The sequence below is a fragment of the Hylobates moloch genome, unplaced genomic scaffold, assembly GCF_009828535.3.
Source record: "Hylobates moloch isolate HMO894 unplaced genomic scaffold, HMol_V3 SCAFFOLD_20, whole genome shotgun sequence".
Taxonomy (NCBI): domain Eukaryota; kingdom Metazoa; phylum Chordata; class Mammalia; order Primates; family Hylobatidae; genus Hylobates; species Hylobates moloch.
Genome location: NW_026652295.1, coordinates 5,441,577 through 5,465,395, shown reverse-complemented (window position 1 = coordinate 5,465,395; position 23,819 = coordinate 5,441,577). Strand labels below are relative to the sequence as shown.

The 23,819-nt window shown below is 47.4% G+C and overlaps 1 long non-coding RNA gene across 1 annotated transcript in view; it reads right to left on the bottom strand.

Moving 5' to 3' along the window:
- Positions 1–23,819, bottom strand: part of LOC131382141 (uncharacterized) — a 48,539-nt gene that overhangs the window by 22,982 nt on the left and 1,738 nt on the right. Inside the window, exon 2 of the long non-coding RNA XR_009211351.1 lies at positions 11,948–12,032. This is a non-coding gene — a long non-coding RNA (uncharacterized LOC131382141). The remainder of the gene's footprint in view (positions 1–11,947; positions 12,033–23,819) is intronic.

The window sequence follows — 23,819 nt, the reverse complement described above, 5'->3', positions numbered from 1 at the left end:
TGAAAAGGTGTGAACCACCTCTCGCCACCTGGGAGTAGACGGCATGAGCAGAGGAGAAAGGCAGGATAAGAAGCTATTTAATAAATGGCGCTGGGAAAACAGGCTAGCCATATGTAGAAAGCTGAAACTGGATCCCTTCCTTACACTTTATACAAAAATTAATTCAAGATAAATTAAAGACTTAAATGTTAGACCTAAAACCACAAAAACCCTAGAAGAAAACCTAGGCAATACCATTCGGGACATAGGCACAGGCAAGGACTTCATGTCTAAAACACCAAAAGCAATGGCAACAAAAGCCAAAATTGACAAATGAGGTCTAATTATACTAAAGAGCTTCTGCACAGCAAAAGAAACTACCATCAGAGTGAACAGGCAACCTACAGAATGGGAGAAAATTTTTGCAATCTACTCATCTGACAAAGGGCTAATATCCAGAATCTACAGACAACTCAAACAAATTTACAAGAAAAAAACAAACAATCCCATCAAAAAGTGGGCAAAGGATATGAACAGACACTTCTCAAAAGAAGACATTTATGCAGCCAACAGACACATGAAAAAATGCTCATCATCACTGGCCATCAGAGAAATGCAAAGCAAAACCACAATGAGATACCATCTCACACCAGTTAGAATGGTGATCATTAAAAAGTCAGGAAACAACAGGTGCTGGAGAGGATGTGGAGAAATAGGAACACTTTTACACTGTTGGTGGGACTGTAAACTAGTTCACCCATTGTGGAAGACAGTGTGGCGATTAGGGATCTAGAACTAGAAATACCATTTGACCCAGCCATCCCATTACTGGATATATACCCAAAGGATTATAAATCATGCTGCTATAAAGGCACATGCACACATATGTTTATTGTGGCACTATTCACAATAGCAAAGACTTGGAACCAACCCAAATGTTCAACAATGATAGACTGGATTAAGAAAATGTGGCATATATACACCATGGGATACTATGCAGCCATGAAAAAGGATGAGTTCATGTCCTTTGTAGGGACATGGATGAAGCTGGAAACCATCATTCTCAGCAAACTATTGCAAGAACAAAAAACCAAACACTGCCTGTTCTCACTCATGGGTGGGAAATGAACAATGAGAACACTTAGACACAGGAAGGGGAACATCACACACTGGGGCCTGTTGTGGGGTGGGGGGAGGGGGAAGGGAAAGCATTAGGAGATATACCCAATGTAAATGATGAGTTAATGGGTGCAGCACACCAACTGTTTGGCACATGTATACATATGTAACAAACATGTACCCTAGAACTTAAAGTATAATAATTAAAAAAAAAAAAAAAGAAGCCAAAAGGCTGCACTTCAGTCCCACCCCACTGGGAGACATCGGGCGAGTTCCTGAACTTGTATGATCTTCATTTTCTCCACAAAATGGGGTAAATCCAGAACTCTAATCCTAGCCATTATAAAAATAAAAATAAAGCAACATAACAATAAGAAACAAACAACCCAATTAAAAATGGGCAAAGAACTTGAATAGACATATCTCCAAAGATGATATACAAATGGCCAATAAGCACATGAAAAGATGCTCAACATCACTCATCATTAGGGAAATGCAAATCAAAACTACAATGAGATACCTCTTCACACTCATTAGAATGATTATTATGGAAAAAAAAAAGAGAGAAACAGAGAAAACCAGAAAGAAAACCCAGAAAATAACAAATGTGGACAAGGACGTGGAGAAATTGGAACACTTTCACATTGCTAGTGGGTATGTAAAATAGTAAAATGATGAAGCTACTGTAGAAAAAATGTTATAGCAATTCCTCAAAAAAATTAAACATAGAATTACTGTATGATCCAGCAATCCCACTTCTGGAAATATACCTCCCAAAATTGAAAGCAGGATCTGAGGCAGATCCTTGTACACTCATGTTCATAGTAGCAGTATTCACAATAGCCAAAAGATGGAAGCAACCCAAGTGTTCATCAATGGATGATGAATAAACAAAATGTGGCCCAGCCATAGAACAGAATATTATTAAGCCTTTAAAGGGAAGGAAATTCCAACACATACTACCACACACGGATGGCCCTTGAGAACATTACGCCCAGTGAAATAAGCCAATCACAGAAGAACAAATACTCCATGATTTCACTTATATGAGGCACCTAAAGTAGTGAAATTCATAGAGACAGAAAGTAGAATGTTGGTTGCCGGGAGCTGGGGGCAGGGGGGAATAGGGAGTTATTGTTTAATGAGGGCAGATTTTCAGTTGGGGAAGATGAAAATGTTCTGAAGATGGATGGTGTGGATGGTGTGGATGGTAGTGATGGCTGTGCCATACATAATGTGAAAGTACTTAATGTTCTTGAACTGTGCACTTAAAATGGTTAAATGGTACATTTTATGTTATGTATATTTTGCCACAAAAACCCACTTATACAATATAAGGTGACATTATTCCTGATATTTTCTTACCTCTCCCCCTCATACACCCACTCCTACTGCTGTGCATATTCCAGATTTCGATACTTGCTAAACCAATGCTGTCCTGACAGAACATACCCTCCTCTCCCCTTCCTCCCCTGCCCATCTGTAGACATGTATAGTTGGCCAACTTACCTGAATAGATCTTTTAAACCAAACCAGTCTAAATATTTTTAATGTGACAAAACATAAAAAGGGATGGAGAAAGCAAGGGAGAGAGAGATGGGTGTGCCTCGTGCATTCATGGATTTGTATTTATACTCCAATGATCTTGTTATTTTTAAAGACTGCTAAAGCTGGTTCCACCTGCTGGGTTCTTTTGGTGCCCTAAATCTGTGTGTGCATTCTCCATATGCTTGGATTCAGCGTACACGAGCTGTTTGTCCCCCAACTGGCTTTACGCAGTGGAAGAGGCGCAAACAGAATCCGCAGCACGTAGGACAGGGAGCCTGAAATCCCACACCGGGCAGCACTCAGTGTGTGCAGGAGCTGAGGGAAGCAATAAGACCTAATAACCTCACCCGTTCTCCTAATTGCTTTCTTCTCCTCACAAAAGAGCCACACCAGCAGCTCTGGTGGCCCTCAGGGAAATCTCTGCTTGTTATGAGGCTGGTGGGCAATCCTTTCATCACTGTGAAATGCTGGCAGTTTGTGTCAACAAATCCAATTTCAGTCAATCAATAGGCACCCTGCCTCCCAGCTCTGTCCCAGCTCAGCAGAGCTGCACAGCTGGCCTCCCCTCCCTCCCACCCGCTGCCCACACCCTGGAGCCCTGGAAGCAAGAGCCGCTGCTGCCCATGGGGTGGGAGAATGCCCAGGCAACCAGGTCAGACTGGATGTGGCAGACAGCAATTGACAAGGCTGGTTCCACCACCGGAGAGTCACAGCCCACTGGAAACACACTGTGTTGTACAGGGTAGAAGCACCAGCTTTGTGCAGATGGACTTGGGTACAGGTCTGATTCTGCCACTTTGGGCTGTATGGCCTTGAACTTCAAGGCAAGTTCTTCACCTCTTTGAACTCTAGCTTCCTTAGTTATAAAGCGGGGATGCTACTACTGCCTGCTACAGGATTGTTAGGAAAAGTGTTATAATGCATGCAAAGTGCTTTGTCCAGTCCCTGGCACACAGTAAAGAGACAGAGAGAGAAAGAGAGAGAGAGTCCTTGTGATCTACCAAGTCTTACAAGCTAAATAGGGCAATAAATGGAAACTACTGCGGATTTTACAATTATCATTAGCATCATCATCATTATTATTGTCATGTTGAGGGTTGCACAGAAAACAGCCTGGAACCAGCCTACGTGGTTCTGCCAATGCAGGATGAGAACGTTCGGCCTCCAGTTCATGAAGGTTCACTAAGCAGAGATGTACGCTGGATGATCACCAACATTTGCAAAAAATAAATACTATAGTATCTTTAACAGAGGGCTGCCATCGGCCTCAGGAGGTCATTCCCGGGTAGAAGTGCCTCAGGAGGTTTGCTCTGTTGCCTGGCCCAACATCCTATGGGGAAAGAACCCAGTAGTGGCTCCCTGAGATGTCTGCATTCCTGGAAGCCATAAAAAGCAAAGACCTCCCGACAATTGAGCTCTCTTGCTTGTAGGGGAGATCACAGCTTCGCAGATAGACGGCTGTTTCCCTTTGGGTGATAGAGGTCCCTGCTGGGCAACATAGAGTTAAACACAAATCTATTTCTTGCCAGTAGCTGTCACACCTAATAGATTGGGATGAGATACCACTGCATTAGTGTGCGAATTTCCCCAGATGAAGGCAGCAGCAAAGCCCTTTAAAACAAGCCACAGAAGGACAGAAACTAACTAATCAGGGAATGCACAGCTTCACACAAGATCCAGGGGCTTCTGACATGGGAGGAACACAAAATTTTTAACTAACCAAGGATGCAAACATTCCCCCAGCAAGAAATGGTTAGAAGTACCTTGGAGTGCATTTTGTAGTTGCTGTTACTGCTGCTGCTGTTTTGTATAATTGGGAAGGGAAAGAGAATAATTAGAGGTGAGATTTTCAGACACAGAATGCCCTCGTATTTATTGACTTTCCACTCTGAGGCAGGCACTGTGAGAGGCCCTTCCACCTTTATTATTTCATTGCATTTGTCATAATAACCCTGCATGGCAGAAATATTTACCTTTTTTGTCCAGTGTAGATGCTGAGGCCCAGATAGAACCCCAAAAGCTCTGGGACCTGGCATAGACCAGGTGCTCAGTAACGAGAGATTGGCAGAGACTTGCCCAGGGCCGCAAATCAAGAGGAGAGATTCAAATGCAGATCCTAAGACTCCAGACCACCCCTCTTTGGTCTCTCCCTATCTGCTTGCTCAGTGCAGGAGATCGGGAGGGCCCTGAGCCAGGATGGGTTTAGACTCATGGAAGAAAATTCCATGGGGGAAAAATGGTTTTTTCACGAGAATCTGCTCTCAAATAGCAGCCACACTTCTCCATACTGCCCAGAGACAGATCCTTCTAACATTCAAGCTAGTCCTAGGTCTTTGGGGGAGACAGTCAAAGATTCTAAATTTAAAAAAAATTAGAAAGACCCCCAGAACAGTAGAATATGATTCATGTCTGTTATGAATTACAATTGGGTCTTTATTACAAGGGGGTCCTCAATGGTGCTCACATCCTTTCTGAGCTTGATCTTATTGGGATAACAATGGCCAAAAAGGAAAACAAAAGCAAATAGTCATGCATGTGTGGAAGATCTAGGACTGAGACACGCAAGTGTGGTGGGAAGGTTCACTGCTCTTGGAAATTTAATTGCTGGATGGAGACAGACATAGAAATCTGGATTCCAACCAGACTTGAGCTCCATGCTAGCATATCAAACTGCCTGCTGGAATCCTTATGCGGATGTCCCAAAGCAAATAAAACTCAGCATGCCTAAAAGCAAGTGAATTGTTTGATGCTGCACCAGGCTCACCACCACAAAAGGGGAAATCAGCTGCATTCCCTACTTCGGTTGGTGACATCAGCATCCCCCTAAGCCTCTCAAACGAGACACTTGGGATTCTCCCTAGGTTTCCCCTCTTCCTTATTCCTCCTGCCAATGTGCCGTTCAGTTCTCCTCTTCCCACCATCACTGTCCCTTTGTGTCTATCTTATACCTGTCTTTATACATCAACCCTTAACCATTCTCTCTGATTGCCATCCCACTCTCCTCTACGCATCACTGGTTTCAGAGATTTTTCTAAAATCCAAATTTGATCTTGGCACTCCCTGCTTACCACCTTCAATCACCCACTAGCACTGATGGTTTTAAAGCCCAAACTCTTTAGCATTGTATGAAAACCACACAATTTTCAGAGATGGATGCATTCTGCCTACCTCTGAAGTACATGCAGTCTTGTTAAACAAGCACTGTTGTGATGGTTCATTTTACGGGTCAACTTGGCAAGGTCATGTGTGTTCATTTGCTATGGCTGCCACACAAAATACCACAGACTGTTGGTGGCTTAAACAACAGAAATTTATTTTCTCACAGTCCTGGAGGCTGGAAATCCAAGATTACAGTGCTGGCAGTGTTGGGGTCTCCAAACGCCTCTCTCCTGGGCTTGCCACCTTCTTGCTTCCCCTTCCATCCCAGGGTCATCCTTTTGTGCACATGCATCCCAGTGCCCCTCTGTGTGTCCTAATCTTCTTTTCTTATAAGGACACAAGTCAGCTTGGATTTGGGTCCACCCTAAAAGCTTCGTTTTAACTTAATTCTTTTGTTGTTTTGTTGTGAGACAGTCTCGCTCTGTCACCAGGCTGGAGTACAGTGGAGTGATCTCAGCTCATTGCAACCTCCACTTCCCCAGTTCAAGTGATTCTCCTACCTCAGCCTCTGAGTAGCTGGGATTACAAGCGCACGCCACCATGCCCGGCTAGTTTTCTGTATCTGTTAGTAGATACAGGGTTTCACCATGTTGGCCAGGATGGTCTCGATCTCTGGACCTCGTGATCTGCCTGCCTCAGCCTCCCAAAGTGCTGGGATTACAGGCGTGAGCCACCGCACCCAGCCCACTTAATTCCTCTTTTACAACCCTATCTCCAAATGCAGTCATCTTCTGAGTTATCAGGGGTTCCGGCTTCAACATGTGAATTTGAGGGAGACAAAACGTAGTCCATAACAGCCATGGCAACCAGATTTTGCTCAATCACTAATCTAGATGTTGCTGCGAAGATTTTATGTGATTAACATTTAAATCAGTAAACTTCGAGTAAAGTAGATGACCCTTCATAATGTGGGTGGGCCTCATTCAATCAGTAAAAGGCTTTAAGAGAAAAGATGGAGGTCCCCTGAAGAAGTGGGAATTCTGCCCCCAAATTGCCTTCAGACTTAAGCTGCAACATCAGCTCTTCTCTGGGTCTGCAGATTTTGAACTCGCCAGTCCCACAATCACATGAGCCACTTTCTTAACTCTCTCTCTCTCTCTCTCTCTCCCTCTGTGTGTGTGTGTGTGTGTATACATAGCATATACATAACATATATACATACATAAACATATGTTTTTCCTATTGGTCTTGCTTCTTTGGATAGCCTTGACTAACAGAACCATCAGACCCAGGGTACTCCATCCTGCGGCTCCACAATCCATAATGTGTTACCTCTGGGTCAGAGCTGGCCGCTTGAGCACCAGACATGGTGGCTCCATTCCAGACAGCTGGAGAGAGGAAGGGACCTAAAAAGACATATTCCCTTATTTTAGGGACACTTCCTGGAAGTAGAACATGACCATTCCATTGGCCTGAACTTAGTCACATCTAGTTGCAAGGGAATTGGGAACATAGTTTTGATTCCAGAAGCCATGCGCCTAGCTAAAAATCGGGAGGTTTTATATCACGGTAGAAAGAGGGAACGGACATGGCGCTGCACCAGGAGACAGTATCTGCTACAAATACCAAATGAAGGGCGCTAGCAATGAGCATTTTAGAAGTTAAGGGCTGGGTCCGGCAGAGAGGGCTGCACAGTGCAAGGGGACCGGGGCTGACTTTGAAGGAAGGGCTACTCCGCCCAAGTACAAGAACACGTGAGCACCCTTGCCCCAGGCTGAGCATCAACACCATGATCAAGGTTACTGCCTGGGAGGTCTCCTGCCCAGGATCCAGGCAGTGAGGCTGCCCTAGAGGCAGGCTTGCTCCGCCACAGGCGCATGGGCAGTAGTGGCCAAGCCGAGGATGGCAGGGCCGGCGGGCGACCAGGCCTCCGGCCAAGGGCACGCGACCCCTAGCGCTTCCCGGGTGCTCCCCTGAAGCCTGGGACGCGTGGGCACCGGCGCCGGGCGGTGCCGGGGAAACGCAGCCATCGCCTCAGGGCACGCCAGCCAATGGGCGGCCTCACCGATGCGGTAATGCCCCACCGCGGCGTTTCATTGGCCAGCTCTCTTTCAGGCTCCAACTATTTATTAGATTTTTTTTTTTTTTAAGAAATTGCAAATAGGCCTAAACAAAATCCAGAGGAGAGGGAAGGGATGCCTAAGCACAAATGGGTGGGAGAACACGCCCCGAGGTGCAGCGTTGGCACGAGAAGCCCTGTCTGCGAGCCCCGAGGCGGAGATGGCTCCCCAAGCCCTGTGCAGACAGGAGAGTCCGCCCCTCCCTCTCTCGCACCTGCTGAACTTTGGGGTCAGCAGAGGAATGTCCCCCGCTGTTAATGTTTTGTTTTCACTGTTTTCCAATTCACATTTCGTGCTGCAGGGTCGCTCAAAGCCCTAACACACCAGAGCGTACTGTGAAGCTACAACAGGGACAGATAGGTTTGTAGGAAGCGGCATTTCCCAAAGGCAACCTCTGAACCTTTTATTCCCAGAGCACATCACAGGTCCAGCGTTCCACAGAACACACCCTAGAAAATGCTCCTGTGGGGGATCCGTCCCGCCAGATCCCCAGCTGGTCAGGAATGCTCCGAGGGCCTCCTCGCTCGGGCCGTTCTCCTTCCCACACATTCACCTGCGGGAACAGGCTATGGTTTGTTAGAAAACTGTGACATGGCAAGGTATGAGCAGCAGCCCCTTGTCACCTTAGGCTCCAACTGAGGGTGGGAGGTGGGAGGTGGGGTTGGGCGGTTTGGGGATGGGAAACCTGGCTCTGCCTCCTTTCTTCCCGTTTGCACCACAGAGCTGGATCCCAGGTGGCCAGATCCCTTCCAACCCACAATGATTGAGGACCTTCTCAGGGCTGGTTCCTTAGGTGCTGGAGACGGATTCTGCCCTGAAGGTGCTCCCTGGGAGGACTAAGAAACAGAGAAATAAGCAGGTCATTGCAATACAGTGTGCTGGGTGCAACAGTCGAGGTAATGTCAGATATGAGAATGAACTCAAAAGAAGGGAATGATCTTGTTTGGGGGAGGTGGGCAAGCAGGAGGAGCTGTGGCAGAAGGGGATCAGAGAGGACAAAGACAAAGGTCTGTGTTCGAGATTGTCAAATGAAAGCCACACACAGTCCAGGGGCTTCAGAAATGTTCTCATCTCAGGGAAACAGGTCTGGAATCTGGGAATCAAGCTCTTGTTCTCCTGGGACAAGAGCAAGCCTGGGAGTAAAATGAATCCCCAGTGCTTCTGGAGAAGCTTGGGAATCCTGGGCTGGTGCAGGCCCTCCCTGGTATTAATACTGCAGCTCCCAGATTCTGCTTGAAACCATAGAGAGAGCTTTGGTCAGAGGCCAGCAAGCCCCTCGGCCCCAGGCAGGGGTAGGCAAGATGCATGGTGGTGGCCCAGGAGCCTGGGGTGTCAGTGGTGCGACAATGTCTTTGCAGTGGTGGCACAGGGCTGAAGTGGTAAGAGGCTGGGAACAAGATGGAGCAGACAAGGTGAAAAGGGATGAGACGGGAGGAAAAGAGAGAGGAGAGGGCAGTTTGCTGCAGTCTCAGTGCCCTGGGGATCAGTAACTTTGCATCCTGGCCCTAGCCCCACTTATTACTGCCTGTGTGACCTTGGGCCAGCTCCCTTAGCTATAAAATGAGGTGTGGGGAGAAGCTGTGATCTCTACAGCCCCCTCCTCCTCAAGTGGCATGAGCATTCTCTTTTCTGGAAGGTCCCTCACCAACTGCAGCGGCTGCCACTGTGAAGAGCAATGGGCAGGTGGGTGCAGATGGCAGTGGTACTGATGGGAGGATGGGGGTGCTGGCACCCCAGGATAACTCAAAAGTGGTGCAGGCTGAAGCCTTCCCTCCCTCCTTCCTTCCACCTCCTGCCTGCTGAGCCCCCCAGGACCCAGCAGCTAATGTAATCTTCTCCTCGAATGCCCCATAATGGCCCTGCAGCAGTTTCTGCAGGCTCCTCCTCTCTCTGCTGGCAGCAGGCTGCAAGTTCAGAGGAAAATGAGCTCCCTGCTCTCGGGAAGGTGAAGTCAGGCTCCCGAGTCAGCCTAGGACAGCAGCAGGACTGCAGCTCCCTCTGGACAAGGGGCCTGTGCATCAGACCCCACCAGGTACCTTTCCCCACAGAACTTACACAGAAGCACAAGGCCCTTTGCTCCTGATTTGATAAGGGTGTCCTCTCTCGTGGTTGTTTTCAAACTGTGTTGAGCTAAGAACCCTTTCTTTAAATGAAAGGTGTTATGGAAGCCTCAACAACACAGTATTCAATAATGATTTCTTGAAATAAGTGTGCGCCAAATGCAGTGCTGAGAACTGGGTACACGGTGGTGGCCCAAACAGACTTGATCTCTGCCTTCATAGAGCTTGGTTTAGTAGGCAAATCCAGCCATAAATGAGTAAATATTTACTAACTCTTCATTGTGATCAGTGTCATGAAGGAAAAAAATGTGGGATGGCCTTTAGGTTGCATTATTAGGAACGATTTCCAGGCCAGGAAGGGATGCTTCTGCATCCAGCAGTACATATCAGTGTGAAATCCGGGGCCCGGACCAGGTCAGAGCTTTGGATGGCAGATGACACCCAGGAGGAAGAGGCAGCCTCTACATGCAGGTGGGACAGTGAGCCTCTGCCTGGTGGTCTGTGCTGGCCTTCGCCACAATGCAAGCCAAGGCATCACCTCCCACCCACACCCCAAGAGACCTGCAGGAAACCAGGCTGCATTTCAACAACAAGCAGAAAGCACAGAGTTTTACATACAATCTGAATACATCAACCATTTGAAGATGCTGAACTCCATACAAGAGCATTATCAAACTCAACAAAAGAAAAAGCTGATAACTGAGGAAACCGAGCTAATACTCTAATCAGAACAGAAACTTAAAATCTGTATACTTAGTATTTTGGAGAGATGTGGGTCAGTATCTATATATCAAATGAGAGAAGATCATTACAAATCAACAGCTGGCAATTATGAAAAGAAACAGTGAAATTCCTGGGAGTGAAAAATATCAATATTCAAAAACCTTTCTGGCTATAGTGAGGAAAATGATTGCAAGGAGGTAAGACACATTTTAGCAGGGTAAGAGATGATCGTGGCTTTGGCTAGGGTGGAGGCAGAGGGAAGGGAGAAGAGTAGATGGATTCAAAATACAGTTTGAATGAAAAGTCAGCAGGACTTGCTGACCTCTTCCGCATCTGTGTATGAGGATGAGGGAGAGGGAGCCCTCAGGGATGATGTCTGGAATGAACACAGAGCTGCCACGGTTAAAGATGCTCAGGGATTATAATGCAGGGCCCCCTGCAGAGACTGTGAAGGCCTCTTTACCCTTCTTCTTGCATCAAAATGAGGTAGCCCTGCCATCATACAATCCTCAAACTGCACCCTTAAGTCTTTCTCCTCTTCCTATCCTTACCAGACACCCAGAGGGCTTGAAAGCAAGAGCCAAGCTGCATCCAGCACTGAAGGACCACGCTATTTATTCCTCCCTGATGTCTTCAGAGAAAGTCTGGCTGGTGAGGGAGGGAAATGTGACTATTACAGGTTGGGTTCCCTTGAAAGCAGACTACAAGATGGAGTTTTTTGTGCAGAATGCCAATTAAGGGGTCAACACCTGTGTAAGGAGGAAGAAGCAGTATGCAGAAACAGAAATTAAGCCAAGGTCAAAGACAGCCTTGGTCCAGGGATTGGGAGTTCAAATGGCCCTTCAGAGTTGTTTTAAGGTGGTCTGAGATGGCCAGATCTTTATGTGTCCACATCGATCAGTTATTAGATTTGGGCCTCATGGGCAGGGGTGTGACATCAGTAAGGCTGCTCTCTGCAGCCCAGGCAACCTCTGTGTGCTAGCAGCACTCTGCACCACTGGGACTGCAAGTCCTTATTGAGGGGGATCTAGGTGGCACTTTACAGTGTTCACCATAGGGCCCGAGGCCAAAGTAGCCTCTCAAGTGGCTTGAGGTACAGCCTTGTACATACCACGTTGTACCTTGTATGTACCTGCTCTGAGGTCATTCCTGAAAATTATCTCCAATGTTTGGGGGAAATCAGAAGTTCAGAAGCAAGGACAGACCTAATTAAAACCAAAGAGACCGTATATTAAGGTAGAAGAGTAAGGAATGGCTTTATATTAATACATAGTCAGCACAAAGCTGAAAACACCTCACCTGTGGCAGACTGCATCATCTAAGAAGAATGTCTGGAAATTTTTATTCTGCAGTTCAGATTCTACCCATTCACAACATAAATATCCTGTTGAGAAAAGCAAGTCTCACTCAGTTGATAAATATAACCCTCTCTGCTGCTTTCGTTTCAGTTTTGAGATGACCTGGCTGGCAGTGGGCTGAGCCAGTCTCTCAGAACCCTTTGAAGCACTGGATGCAGGCTGATGAGCTGCCATAAACGTCTTTGAGTCCCCACACTGCTCAGGGACTGCATATCATACCAAAGTCTGCCTGTGTGATCTTTTAATTTGTGAATGTAAAAACTAAGGTGGGAGGCAAATACTGATGTTCTCAAAGACCCGTCTCAGCTATTCCGTTCAAACAGGGCCCAGAATCTTCAAAATTCTGCTTCTTCAGCTTACCTCCTATCTCAGGCTGGTTCCCCAGAAGCATCCCAGAGATGCGGATTTGTGAGAAAGTCATGTATTGGGCAGTGTCCCCTGCAGGGAAGTGAGGATGCAAGATAGTGAGAAGGAAGCCAAGCAAGGGTGCAATGTCAAGCAAGGTCCCATGCTTGCAGGGTGCCTGGCTTCTCCCACAGAGGAGGATTGGAGACCGAGAGCCCCTCCCTCCATTGGTCAAGGGCCATCTCAGAGGGATGTATGTTTCTAGGTACCCCCCACTCTCTCTGTACACAGGCGAAGCAGACTCCAGAAGCATGAGGGCAGCCCTCTCACAAAGAAGCATGGGTTCTGGATATCAGGAGTAAAAGCAAACTCGGAGCCAAAGGGCATGAAAATGGGAAAGGGACCCAAGGAAATAGAGTAGTGCATCCACCATGAGTAAGTCCCACAGTCACTGAGTCAGCACCTGCTGTGTCCAACACCGTGCTAAGTATCATGGAGAGGAGAGAAGTTGCTAGACTTCCCTGCTGTCATCCTTAATGGACTATTTTCTCTTCCCTAGACACCTCAAACTGGGATTTAAGGTACATAAGCTCACAGAAATGGCTTCCTGGAATTATGGCCATGAACATCAATGAACTGTTAGGGCCCATAGTTACATCTGAAAAATGGCTGCCATTTCAATACACGGTATCAGTTACAATAAAAGCAACAGCCAAAATAATATTGTGGCAGAGACTAGCTTGATGCTCATCACATCTCTACCTGGGCACACAGCAAAGTTTTTTATTCCAGCTCCCACCCTGGATCTCGGGTCCGAGTTCTCAACAATGAAATGCTTCCAAGCAAGTTAAACAGCCACAACTTTTCAACAAAAACTTAAAGATCCTGTGTTGAACACAGTGGCACCTTAAAATGCAAGGGCAGTATCCTTGAGTCCTCAGGTCACCAGAAAGCCACTCAATCAGGACCTTTGACACTAGAGTCTGTGTCAGTGAGAAACAAACTTGTGTTAAGCCATCATGATTTTAAAGTTGTTAGCAGTTAGCTTGCTCCAATAGGATGAACATTAATAAACACAGTGGTAACAACCTGCTGGGTAGTTTCATTATTCTCACTTTGTTGGTGAGGAACTTGAGGCTCAAAATGGTCAGAAAGCTAGCAGATGGCAGAGCTGGTATTTAAAGCCAATTTTTTAATCCCTATCCTGTGCTCCTTGGTCACGTAAACCTTGTGTGAATATGTTTGATGCTTTAATGGAGCAAAGAGGAGAATATGAAAATATCGGATTAGTTGGGTAGGATATGGAGTGAGGAGGAAGAACACAAAATGGAAAGGCTCCACACGTCAGAGACCAAGCTTTGGGCACTCCACAATTTTGCTAAAGACTTCCCTGCCTGCTCACATCTGGTCTGTTCCCCAGTATCCTCACTGTATTAAAGTTGTTTCTTTGTCACATTTTGCTTATTTTTCTGGTGTGATTTTGTCAACTACTTGCTACCAAGGAGAAGAAATGAGATGATCAAAGGGATATCCCCCAAATCCCCAAGGCTGTGCCCCTCAAGTTCGAGAAGAGAAAGCAGAGAACTCTTGTTTAACATGGACGTGTTAGTTGCCATCCCCTCTCCCATCCCCCCATTTCTGTGTTAATAGAACTCTGATTTTGTTCATCTTATTCCAAGTTACCAAGTCCTTTAGGGAAGGCTAGGCTGCCCTCTTACTCAGGACTGAGAGTTCATGGTTGCAGCTGGATAGGACAGAGTGATTTCCCCTGCCAAACAACTGGTTCAGGCATGAGACGCAATTTGGGACAATGGAGCTAAAAGTGAAATCTGCTGATGGGGCTTCTGGGAAGGTTTTTCTTGAAAAACAACAACAACAACAACCAAAGCAAAACAAAACAAAAGCCACAAGATAAGAATGTTTGCTTTTTTGCCTTTGGACTTGGGCTCTGTGTGTTGTTCCTGAAACCAAAGCATCTTGAGTCCATTAAGAGAGCAGCCTATGAGGATAAGCCAAAACACTGAGGATGGCAGAGTAGAAAAATAGAAAAAACCTGGATCTTTAAGACACTGGCGAGCTGGTGAATTAATCAACCCTGGAACAGCCATTCCCCCGGACTTCTTATAATGTGAGATAACAAACCATCTAATTGTTCCAATTATGACGAATTAGAGTTTCTATTACTTGCAGCCCAATGCATTCCAAGTGACTCAACTGATATTTTGTTCCATGTTCTTAGAGAAGAGCAGAGAAAGAGTTTCTGACTACCACAACCCCTTAGTGGCTCAGTCAGCTTTCTAAGTAGATTCTTAGCTTATACCCACCACTCTGATTTGTAATTACCTCTTTCCCACTTCTCTTACTCATGATTCCACTAATCTTAAACCCCACATGTTAGAGAGAGTCTGCTGAATTCCAGCATAACAAATTCTTGCATTTACCCTCCTCCCCTCATTGGCCACCTGCCTATTCTCATGGTTGTAAGCAGGAGAAAGATGTCCTGACAGTGCTTAGTCAAGGGATGGCAAATGTTTTCTTGGGTTTCCATATGTGAGTAATTGAAAAGAAAAAGGAGAAAAAGCCTCATTTTTACTAATATTAATTAATTCACACAAGGTCACATTTTACATCATTTTAATTAACTTTCATTGAATTCATGTTCAAAATGGGAGGCAAAAAAATATTCATTAATATAAGTCATGAGGACCCTAGGAATAACAGAAAATTGGACATTTTTTCCTTCTCCTCGGGTGCATGGTGGGGTTTGTGAATTCCTAACTTTTCTCCCACATATCCCCTTCATGGGTGACAGGAAGAAATAGACTTTAAGGCATTAACTCTTTCTGGAAGCCTTTCCCAAGACTTCTAACCCCTGCCCGTCTTCCTCCTCAGCCACCAGTTAGGTCCCCCATCCCTGTTAAAGCCCTGAAAACTTCCATCTCACAGCCACTACATCATGTTGAAATTATTTACTTCTTCATTTCCCCACAATACTGTGAGCTCCCTGAGGGGAAGACCTTGTGCTATTTATTTATCTTCTAGCATGATACCTGGCATATATCAGGTACTTAAGTTTATTGAATGAATGAAAGCCAAGAAAACTTTTCCTTGGTTTCATTTCAATTTCACTAAGGATAATTATGTTTATATTACTGTATTATATTGTGCAAAATGGAAATTAAAAGGGGAAATTCCTTTGATAGTAGCACCAAAGGGCTGCATATGGCAGGGTAGATAGCAGAACACAGCTGGCGGCTGGGCCACTCTCTGAAATGTGGACTTAGGATTTGAGGGCTAGTCCTTGTGCCTCACACCTAGGATAACAGAGGAGTCTTAAAGTATGCCTGGTAGCACATCTACACTCTTCTAGGTGGCTTCCAGAAATACTTTTGTTCCATGTTTTGGCTTTTACGACTGTCCCCAAATTAAGCAAAGGCATTTTTCTTAGCTGAGCTAACAATGATTCTCTAGATACTTGCTTATCTAATGTGTAAATCCCCCACCACTCATTTGTTATTTCTCAGCAGTCCCCCATCAGATGAAATTTCATCCCACTAAGGCTTGTTGAGCACATTGATGTGCCCAGTTACGAAACAAGCCCAACTGCGGAACTGTAAGTCCTTTTTTGGTTGACCCATTTATCTATTTCCTCATTGTCCACCAGCCACTTAATTCGCTGTCCTCCTTGTTCCAACACACCACATGGAATGACCTTGCCCACCCCCATTTGCCACACCAGCATGAAATAAACTGGAGGAAAAAGCAGTAGTCTTCTCATCTTTTGAGAGGAAGCTTTGTATCTGGGAACATTTGAGGCTGATTTTCCCCATGCTTAGATTTACCTCAGTGTTGAAATTTGTAAGTATGTATACAGTGACCTGCTTCTAAGAAAACCCAGTATTCAGATTTCTAAATGTAGACCCAAATGTTATTCATACGACAAAAAGTTCCCCAATTTCAAAGAAATTGTCCTCCTAGAACTCTTACAAATCAACAAGAATAAGATTGATACTCAAATAGAAAAATGCACAAAATATTTGGGTAGGCGTTTTCTTTACAAGGTTAGGGGATCTAACCTTTAAATGGCCAGTAAGCATAGAATATGCTACATTTCATTATTCATCAGGAAAATGCAAGTTAAAGCCATAATCTAATACCAATAGACCCCCACCATAATAGTTAAAACAGAAAACCGAAAATAGTAAGTGTTGTCAAGGATGTGGAGCAACTGGAACTCCTACACACTGCTGTCAAGATGCTGAATTGGTACAACTGCTGTAGAAACCTATTTGACAATGTCTGCACAACTGAGTATGCACATAACCTTGACTCAAAGACTCCACTCTTAGGCATATGCCTAACAGAAATGCACATATGCATTCACCAAAACACATGTACTAGGATATGCATAGCAGCACTATTTGTTATAGGATAAAACTGGTAGTTCTATGAATGCTAATTAACAGTAGGATGGATATCAAGAAATGGTGATATATTCACACAATGGAATATTTTATAGCAATGAACACAAATTTACAACTACATAGAACAACATGAATGAAATTTACAAACACAAAGTTAAGCCAAAGAAGATAGACACAAAAGAGTATAAACTCTATGAATCCTTTTAAACAAAGTAAAATCTGGCAAAATTAATCTATGTTCTTAGAAGCCATGATGGTGGTTATCCTGAGGGGGTAAATGACTGTAGGAAATGTAGGCGTTTAGACAACGTTCTGTTTCTTGATCTAAACTGGCTACACAGGTATGTTCAGCTGGTGCACTTTTGGGCCGGTGCATTATAGATCAACAAAAAGCATTTTAAAAAAAAGATTTAATTCAATTTACAAAATGCCCATGCCATGTGGAACTTTCTAGAAACATATTTGCTGTCCAGAGTGAAATGTAGCACCTATGTTCAAATGGATTGGGTATTATCCCTCCCACTATTTTCACTATTCTGGAAGGACAGGGACTTGAGTTACACATTAGGGAACAATTTGTATATGCATGACATTGGATCCTGCATTTTGGAGTGTTATTTCTAATTGCTCCATGACCACACACTCAAACTGAGAACCAGAGGACAGGGAACATTTTACATTTTCCTGCCTCTCCAAGCCACCCCTTTCTCAATGCCCAACTGACCAAAGGATTCTTCAAAGGAACACAGCGCTGGGCTGGAGAGAAGGATTCCTTACTCCTCTCAGTCACGGAAAAAGCTCTAAGGCAGGTTCCCTGTCCCTTATAAAGAGAGCATTTATTACATCCTGGGAGCTCATGGGAAGCATCTCAGTTCACCCGCACACACTCTGTAACCTAGGCCTATTTTACTGCGGAGAAAACTGGGAGGCATTCCCCAAAGGGCCACATCCCTGGGAAGTGATGAGTCGGCACCAGGAGCCGGCCAGCCTCCACCGGCACACAAACTGCCCAGCATTTCCTGGAGAAGGCCTTCCCTGCGATTTCAGTGTTCGTAAGTGGCTGCCTTTCTTCTGAAAGTAACCACCTGGGCTGCGGCTATCCTTGGCCAGCCACCAAGGGGTAGCTCTGATGCCCCCTCCTCCATCTTAGAGCCTGAGACAATCTATCAGGACTCACTTGCTGGTGGTGCTGGCTCTCCCTAGATCCCAGTGGAGCTCAAGACAGCCTCACCGGACTCTGAATCTGCCTGCTCTTTCTCTGCCAGGAAAGAAGGGAAGCCCCTGGAGCTTTCCTGGCTTTTCTGTGCCAGGTGGAGCCCAGAAGCCGCCCTGATCAGCATCTGTGAGGATCTGCTCAGGGCATGCAGCCCCTGCAGACACTCTCGGGGCTGCCCTGGTTAAAGACGATGGCTGGCCTCCTGAATTTCCCCCAGGCAGCCTGATTGCAGGCTCCACATCACAGCCCAGCTGGTCAACAGCTCTCCATCTATTGATCACACCCGCTTAGCACTGCAGACATAATGCTGCTCAGTCATGCTCTGGGGAAGGCACAGTGCTACCGGGGGATGTGATTAGAACTCAGCTTGGTGAAATCAGCGGCTGGCCTCGAGCTCAGCCCAGCAGCCCTGTTTCTTCCAGGCCTGCTCAGCCCCACACCAATGGGTAGCAAGCTTGTCCTGTGCCCAGTGCTCTGCTGTTGTCATGGAAATCAGTAAGGACAGCCTCACGGGTGGTGTCTAAACTGGCATGTCGTAGGTGAGGGTGGGAAGAACATGAGTCACTGTGCCCAGGGTCCCCAGTCCCCAGACCCCAATGTGTAGCCAACCTCCAGTGACAAATTTCTGCACTATCTGCTTCCCTGGGCGTGGGGAAGAGAAACTGCTGCATGATCTCAGCAAGAGTCGCAGAGTTTCTATTTGGCTAGAACCTTCCAGGTCATCTGGTTGGTGTCCATTTATCAGTGAGGAAACAAGCCCAGAGAAGTTAAGTGACTTATCCAAGGTCACACAGCTGTGTAAGTCGAAGCATGAAGGGAATCCAGCCTTCCTAATTCAACAACCCCCACCCTACGCATGGCATTTCAGGTTTCTTTGAAATCAAGGAATCCCTCTAAGCCCTGGATGGATGACTACAGGTTGTGGTTTCAAGAGTGTCTGCTGAGGTGCTTCCATGGGGAAGGCTGAAGAGATCTACGAAAGGACCCTTCAAGCACGATGAACTCTAAAGGATAGAACACCCTAGTTGCTGGCAGAAGGTCATTTGCAGAAAAGTAGACAGAAACTCACCTTCTGTTTGGGCAGCAGTAGTGGGGAGGCGAGGGGACACTTTTCTGGTAGTGTCCTGAAGAGCTGCGCTGCTTGGTGGCTGACTACCACTGGGTATCAGGACGCCCAAGGTCCTTCTGGGGGAGAGGCAGAAATTGCTGGCTTCCCCCGGCATCTCTGACAGCAGCAGTGGTGTTGGGCTCATCTTCCTGCTTTGCTCAATGTATCATTGGAACCTGAGTAAATCTGTCGTCTCTCCTGGAAGCTTGGCATGTGGAACAACTGAGGCAGTGACAGCAGGCGTCACATCCGTAAGGAGCCACAGTGCAGCCTCTGTGGACGCTTGTGGTATTCAGTATGGTCAGAGCAGGGTCACACGCTGGCTCAGTCCTTCTGGAGCTGGAATCCCATGTAGTTCCCTCCTGTCTTCCCACCAGCCCCAAGCAGGGCCCACGTACCTGCTCCCCTCAGCTGTCATCTTCACTCTATTTTCTAGTCCCTTCACTGTGAAGATTCTCTTCGGGTCAGAGCACAGGCTTCTCTTCAACCACAGCGTCCGGCTAGTCCTAAAGCACGTGGCACCTTTGTGTCTGCGGAGGCAGATCGGGTGGGAGGAGGGGCGTCCTATGAGGCTGGAGCAGGAAACAAAGGGACTCCAGGGAAGGCATGTGGTCGGATGTCCTCAGGCTCAGCAAGTCTCCATTTGCTCTTCAGGGTTGTCCTTGCCTTTCTGCATCTCCCCGGAAAGCCCAGGCCCTTACCCGGCTTCACCCAGCCTCATCTGCCCTCACCTGCCTCACCTGCCCTCATTCAGTTTTCCCTGACCTCACCTTCCTCAGCTGCCCTCACCTGCCCTCAGCTAGTCTCACCGAGCCCCATCTGCCCTCACCCAGTCTCATTTGCTCTCACCTGCCTCACCTGTCCCACCTGCCCTCGCCTCGCCTCACCTGCCCTCACCGTCTCAACTAGCCTCATATGCCCTCAGCAGCCCTCACCTACCCTCACCCAGTCTCATTGCTGTCACCTGCCCCCACCTAGTCTCACCTAACCTCATCCGCTCTCACCTGCCTCACCTGTCCTCACCTAGTCTCACCTCGCCTCATCTGCCCTTACCTGCCTCACTTGCCCAGGGAGCTCCCAATCAATATCCAATCCCCCAGGTAGGACCCTGCATTATGCCCCAATTTTCCCTCCTCACCCTCCCCGCCCCATCCTCATTCTCCAGGCATGTGCCCACTCTCATGGACTTGTGAGGTAATTGGCTGGGTATGTGGACCAGTACTCAATACCATGTACAAGTGAGAGCAGTGGCCAGTGACTTTGACAGTGTGCCTATTCCCAGCACCTTCCAAAAGTGTCCATCCATCAGTGTTCCAACTCCTGGCCAGGCTCCTTGCCCCTGTGGACCCATTTCCATATGAGAGCCCTAGGTCTTTTTCAACAAGAAAATCCGTGCCCCGACCCCACCCCAAAGACAGTGCTATGACTTTTAGAGGAAAATATTCTATTTGTGAGAGAGAGTCGAGGCTCTGAAGCCAGAACAGATCTGAGCCCTGGCTTTGCCTGCCCCTCACTGCCTGTCCTCTAACGCTTGGTTTTCTCATCTGTTATGGGGGTGAACATGACGTCAACCTCACGGTTTGTGTGAAGGACTGAGTGAAATCCTACCTAAGAAGCAGTGGCCCTGAGCTACCCCAATAAATGGAACCAAATGTCTGCCTCGCGTCAAACCTGCGAGCAGGTGGGGCGTGTTCTATCATCAAAGGGATAAGATGTGCAAATGGAGGCCCAAGGAGTGGCCTGTCTGGAGGCAGAGGGAGCTCAGGCCACACCAGGAAAGGAAGGAGGACGCCTCCAGTCCCACCTCCTCAGCGTCCCCGTTTCTATTCTGTCAGCCTCGGTTCTTCTTTGGTAGGTTTGAAAGATGCAGAGAGGGAGGAGTTATCTTTATGGCTCACATAGACCTGGCTGCATGCACAAATCCCAAAATAAAATCATTCCTCAGAGTTTGCCTTAGCCATCATTTTCTAGGTGAAGAAGTTAGGCCCAGAGAGGTTAAGTGACATGCCTGGGGTCACACAGGTGCATAACAACCTGTTCCCTCCATGCCCACCTCTGTGCCTGAGGTACTGTCCCTTTTTTGATTCAGAGACCTTTGCTCTAGGTTGTTCTTCGTTCACTCTTTTGCAGAATCCTGGAATCAGGGGAGCTCTGGGACCTTGTAGTCCAAGCCCCTCTGGAGCCCCACCTGATCCAGACTTCTCCTGCCTTCTCCCGAGTCGATGGCTTTGCCTGGTCAAGCCTTGTCCCTGTTTTCCACAGCTCTGCTTGTCCAGTGACTGTCCTTTTCCTCAAGCCTAAAAGGGTCTCTGTCAATTCCACCCAGTAGCACTGAGGCTTGGAAGAGGCTCCAGAGGGGGCTATGGTCAGAGCAGGTGGGACCAGGGTTTAGCTCATCCTGGATGCACGCAGCCCGGCAAGGGAATATCCAGACCTTGGGGACTACGTGTCCAAGAAGTTCCTACTGCAGCATAGCAAAGCCAACCTTCGCAGGTGGCCCCAGTGGCCCAGAATCACAGCCAACCAACCCCCTCCCCTGACAACGGTGTCAACTGTGCTGACTTCACGCCCAAACTCTAGCTTCAGAGTTTCCAAGGCAGGACCGAGTGTGCTAGCCTCTGGCGGGAGTCCATGTCACAGGTATCTGGTTGCATCTCTATTAAATCCAGCCTGGAGTACTCATCCTGTGTCCCAGCCCTAGAGGGGAGGACGGCAGCAAATCCGGAGAGGATTTTCCTCACCGTAGTTTACAGGAGAACAGACATTCAAGGCTGCTCAAGGAGCAGGTGGCTGCTGTTGTTGTTTTTTGTTGTGTGTTTTGTTTTGAGACAGAGCCTTGTTCTGTTGTCCAGGCTGGAGTGCAATGGCATGATCTCAGCTCACTGCAACCTCTGCCTCCCGGGTTCAAGCAATTCTCCTGCCTCAGCCTCCTGAGTAGCTGGGATCACAGGCACCCGCCACCAACCCTGGCTAATTTTTGTATTTTAGTAGAGATGGGGTTTCACCATGTTGGCCAGGCTGGTCTCGAACTCCTGACCTCAAGTGATCCACCTGCCTCAGCCTCCCAAAGTGCTGGGATTACAGGCGTGAGCCACCACACCTGGCCGCCTGCTGTTGTTTGACAAAGCTGGGTATTCTTAGGTATCCAACTCTAGCTTTTAGGAAACAAACACAAATATTTATTTTTCACAGCAACCAACAATTATTTCTTTTATAAGTTCACATTCACAACCATTTTCCCACTCTAAAATTGGCACAAATTTGAAAAGCATAATATATAAAGCTAGTGAGGATATCGTGAGATAAACACTCTCATTCACTGATGCTGTGAATTTAAATGAGAACAAGCTTTTTAAAGAGCAATGGCAAAATGCATTCAGAGTTTAAAGCATCTATTCCATTTGGCTCAATTCTATACATGCACAGAAACAAAGCAAAAAAAAAAAAAGAAGCCTTCAGGAAATGCAAGCCCCGCCCCCCACCCAAATCGAAGAACAAACAGGAGCCATTTCAGGCCTCAAGTGAAGCAAGGCACGCGTCTCAGCTCTGACAGTCCCCGCCCATAAGACCTGGGAAGGTCACAGCCTTCACGCTGGCTCAAGGGGCTCTCCCCAGCAGGAACCCAGGCTGCTCCTCCCGGGACTGTGCCTGATAGGTAGGGAGTGCTCATAAGTCACAGCGGTTATTATCACTACAGGGGTCCCTAACATCTCAGTGAACCCCCATGTCGGGGAAACCAAGAAACTGGGAATGCGGCCCCAAAGCCTGTAGGAGACCATGTGTGGGCCCAGAGCCTCCCCTTCACCTCAGAGGGCCAGGGAGCCCACGGGGCAAGCAGGGACTTCGGCAGCGCCCGTCCAGTGGACCCCAAGTCACCCTGTCACTCAGCAACCATACCCCGGCCCCAGGTGGCAGAGGAGGGCGGCCCTCAGGCGGGACAGTCTCCCCAGGCCACCGAGGCTCCTCAGCGCTTAGGCCCCTCGCATGATCCCAGAGTCACTCCACCCCCAAGCACTCCACGGCCCCAAGTCCTCTGTCCTCAGCCTTCTCTGCCGGGCTCATTTCAGGTAGGTTTTTTTTTTTTCTTCCCTTCTCATTTTCTTGCTCCCTCTGAGAGGCTAATGTTCTAACAAAGATGTGCTGCCAGAACGAGGCATTAATTTCAATAGTCACTTAAAAGCAATTGCCTGGGAAATATCTCATTTTCCCATTAAACGCCGCAGAGGAGAAGCCTTGGGTGACTCCTCTCTCCCGCTCCCTGGCCCCCTCCTCCTCTGTTCTCCACCCCTTCCCCCTTCCAAAAACTCATTACAACCTGGACACTATTTCCACTCCCTGTTCTAAAATGCTGCCCTGGGCAGATAGATGAGCCACTTGGCCTCTGGCCAGCACATGCCCCACAGGTAACTTACTCTGTGGAAACCAATCTGGGATAGACGGGGTGTCTTTTTGGGAGCACAGGCAGGTGGCTCAGCTTGGTTCTCTGGGCTGGGGACAGGGGCAGGCAGGAGGGGCAGGTGGGCCCTCAAGGTCTCCCTTTGACGATGGCTGTAGCCTGCGGAAAGGATGTGTTTCCAGGTCTCCCTGACCTTGCGAGACATCCCCACAGATGCCCCTCTCAGGGCAAGTTGTGATCAGGGGTCACAGCCTGGCACACATGTCATTGTTGACTTGAAAAAGTTGATTGAGCAAAAGAAGGGGTCTCAGTCCCTCCCAAGGC